The sequence below is a fragment of the Xiphophorus maculatus genome, chromosome 2 (assembly GCF_002775205.1).
Source record: "Xiphophorus maculatus strain JP 163 A chromosome 2, X_maculatus-5.0-male, whole genome shotgun sequence".
Lineage (NCBI taxonomy): Eukaryota > Metazoa > Chordata > Actinopteri > Cyprinodontiformes > Poeciliidae > Xiphophorus > Xiphophorus maculatus.
Genome location: NC_036444.1, coordinates 8,946,144 through 8,950,213, shown reverse-complemented (window position 1 = coordinate 8,950,213; position 4,070 = coordinate 8,946,144).

Here is a 4,070-nt window from a genome sequence, read left to right as displayed (position 1 = left end):
TGTTTAGGTTAGAAAGTGCAAATAAAATGTGTATAAACTCTGTGGGTGTGGTTGTGTCTTTATAGTTGCAAAACATGTAATTAAATATTAAAAGAGGGCAGGGACCCCCACTGTGCCTCTTCACCATGCTAATCTGCAATCTGCCCAAAGAGGGCAAACAAAATTCTAGTTCAAGTAAGGACGGATGGACAGATAGACATTTTTGGCATGATTTTTGGCACTACTGGTACATCCAACTTGGGTGGCATTCAATATGGTTGCTTTCAACATGCAACAAAAATGTTTAATTTGCAAAGAAGGAAGCTTTCTATGGTTTCTATGGGGACAGAATCTTCTATAAAGACTTGGTTAAATATGAGTCTCTTGTCTTGAAGATATAATATAATTTAAAATAATGGAATTTGAGAAAGAAGATTCTTCATTTCTGCATTTCTAAAGTTGAATGATGCTTCTAGGCAAGCCAGAAATACTTATTGGGTTTGTTTACGAGATGCAGTAGGACATACGATGGCTGGTCTATTCCTATGAATTCACTTACCGTAATTTCCTGATAAAGTGGCTTTCAGACCGAATGCAGCATTTGCTGAACTTCCCTTGGGTGTTTTGCAGGGAAACCTGTGTTGCTAAACTGAAAATACCTCTGATAGTGCCACTCTCTATTAAACCGCATCAGTTTTAAAAAAGTGGACGTTTCATAATTAGAAGTAGATGATGGCCATATTTTATCTGCAAATGCATTTTTATTGTGCTAAAACCATCAATAAAAATGAACACTTTGTTGTGAGATATGAGATAGCTAGATACCTCGTCTCCATTGGCTGCACAAGTATCCGCCAACCATACAGCCGGCCACACACCACGGTTAAAGTTTAGCAAATTCCAGCTTTGGAAAGAGTGCAATACAAGCTCCACTAAACTGCTCACATCTACACAGCAAAGTGGGAGCTGTGCGCCACTTGAGCTTTGTTTTACGCAAAGCAAAACCTTTGTTGCACAGAGCATGCAGTATAAATGAATGGATTTGAGAGCACAGCAGAGTTAGTGAAATATTCAGCCTGAAAGCCCCTTAATGCCTGCCAAAGATTGACAAACAGAACTTTGTCAGACCACTTCTATTTTTCTGCAAGAGTTAAGTAACATACAAAATGGAGATTATGCAGCGACCTTCATGTTTCTGCAGCTGTGGCATGAGATCTGTTCTTGGTACGTGGCTTTAGTGGTGCTGGAATGATGAAAAGCCACTAACTTTGCCACTAAAAATGGCAACTTCTGTTTACCTTTGAAGTAACTTGGAACTTCAAATACAAACAAAGCATGATTAAATGGCATATTTCAATTACATGTAATAAGTCAATGAAAAAGTATGTTCTTTACTCCTCTTTTTTGCATTAATGACAACCCACCACATGACAAAATTTCTTAAGAACTGATGTTCTAAAATGGCTGCCATAATAGTGATTCATGAAAAACAGCAATTACTGAGGTTGTTATGAAAAGTCTTACAACCGCAGCTCTATCAAGTTAATAAGTGACAGATGAATTACACAAGCTTTTATGTCACATCATTCTCTGCATTTGCTGGTGTCAATAAAAATAAAGAGAGAGTCTACATGTGGCCTTCCAGTCACCAGGACAAAAACCACATTAACAAATGTTAATGAAAACATCTGTATTTGATCATTTGGGAGTTAGATGAGAGCCTTTCTTTTACCACAAAAAATATTACATAATCACCTGTTGTAAATATATCAAAAGTTATGGACTTATTGTAGAGATGTGTTGAGTTGATGACAAATTTGTAATTTATCGTTTTATCTACTTTATCTTAAACATTCTTTACAGGTAGCAGGCTACAGAATGGGCAATGAATTTGTCCTTATCATTAAGTGATACATGAAGAGAAAAATAATGAATGAAAACACCCATAATACAGAAGTGCATTGTATCATTAAGATAAATTATCTACTTACTCATACCCTTCCTGTCATTTTAAATTTGGTGTTCCAAAGATATGAAGGTAAAGCAGATCCTTCAGCCTCTTGGTTATTCAGTTAACTCTTCTGTAAAAAAAAAAAAAAAATACCTGGGAATAACGTTTGAACCTGGTTTTACGCTTGAGAATCATGTAGAATTGTTGGATCAATCTCGATTTTACTATTTGCAAAACATTGCCAAATTTAGCCCAGTAGTTTTCCAATCTGAGATGGAAATTTTAATTCCTGTTTTTGTTTTGTTTTGGCTGGATTATTGCAGTGCGCTTTTCAGCTGTTAAACTAAGACTGGCTGTACTCAGTACAAAATGCGGTTGCTATGCTTCAGACTAGATCTTAAAAACTTTGTCACATGACTCAATTACTAATGCAACTTCATTGGCTCCTGGTTGATTATTGAGTGCACTTCAAGGTTAATTGTTTTGGCCTGGATAGCTTTACATCATCAGACACCGGTCTACATCTCTGTAGTACTGCATCATTACACCTCCATTAGGGCCCTCAGGTCCTGTCATCAAAGCCTTCTGATAGACCTCCATACAAGATTGAAAACCAAAGGAGAAAGAGCCATTATTTTCTGTGTCTGCAAGACTTTGAAATTTCCTTCCTCTGACTCTAAGATCAGTGGATTCGATGGTTTCCTTTGAAGGCATGAGAAAACATTATCTATGTTTTTTATTATTATTATTTAATATTGTCCTGTGTAATTATTGTTTGATGAAGATAGATCTTTTGTTAAAAACTTTGTGATTTTTATATTGAAAGGTGCTGAATAAATGAAGTTTTACTTCCAAAAGTTTTATGTGCATCATGTCATCTTTTTGGAACAGTTTTGCACACGGGAAGGGTTCTGAGACTTGAAGTAGAACACCAGAAGAGAGCTGAACCATTTACCGCTGCCAAATTATTGGTTTTACTCTGCTGAGATTCCCCAGAGAGAGAATAATTCTCCACCACAGGATCTCAAATGAGTTTAATTACGTTCTCAACAGAATAGACATGTAAGTGTCTGGGTGTGGTCAGACGTTTAAAGACTCTCATCGTGGGAATTAAGGTCATATTAATTTGGAGCTTTTCTTTTGATTTAACTGTTGTGCTCCTTTTCCAGGGTCAGATGATGATGCAATAAAAAAATGCTGGGGTTTAAAAAATAAGAGTTTTTTGGAGACGTTTAAATTTACTAGTGATTTTCTTTGTAAATGGCCAGACTATACAATTCAAATATAAACATACATTCAGACAAATCCTTTAATAAGTGACTCTGAAGGCTCAAGAAAGTCTTCTAACTTGAAAAGGTCAATGCAAATTGACCTCTAATGAGCTATCATGATTGAATTCAGATGGTAGTTCTGCTGGTGTTAAACTATAATTTATTTTATTAGATAGCATACATTGGGTTAACCCCTACTCAGAAAAAGTATTTATGTAACAATTCAAGAAGGATAATTATAGATTTCCACAAGTTGGAAAAGTCCTTTGGAACCTAAATCACTGCAGATTCCAAGAGCTCTAGTTCAACTAAGTACAAGTAAATCATTATGTTAAGGTTGGTTATGATGTTCAGGCACAGTACAGTAACAACCAAGGTCACTCCCTGTTCCTGAAGTAGAAAGCACCATAAATACAATTTAATTCTTCACTGAAGCTCAGGAGCTCAGATGATGCAAGAAGAAATCATTGTCCAAAACGGACAATTCTAAAATATGTTACTGCCCACATTAACAAGAACACATTTTTCTGGGGAACCATCAAGTAATTTGGCTGATAGGAGTAAACTTTAGGAGGTAGGGTTTTAATTACCAAACAGTATTCCAAATGTCCAGTATGTTGGAAGGATGGGGGCTGTGTCACTGTTAGCAGTACTGGTGGGGTGCACAGGAAAATGTAAATAGTAAAAAAAAAGAGAAAGCCAACAGTTTTTACAAAATCTTTAACTTTAACCCAGATTCACATCTAGATAATTAGAACTGGGAGTGGATGTTTCAACAAGACAATGAAAATGGATCATTAATTGAAAAAGCAAATTAACATTAGGCATCTGGAATTGTCTTCCCAAATCAATCAATCAATCAATCAATC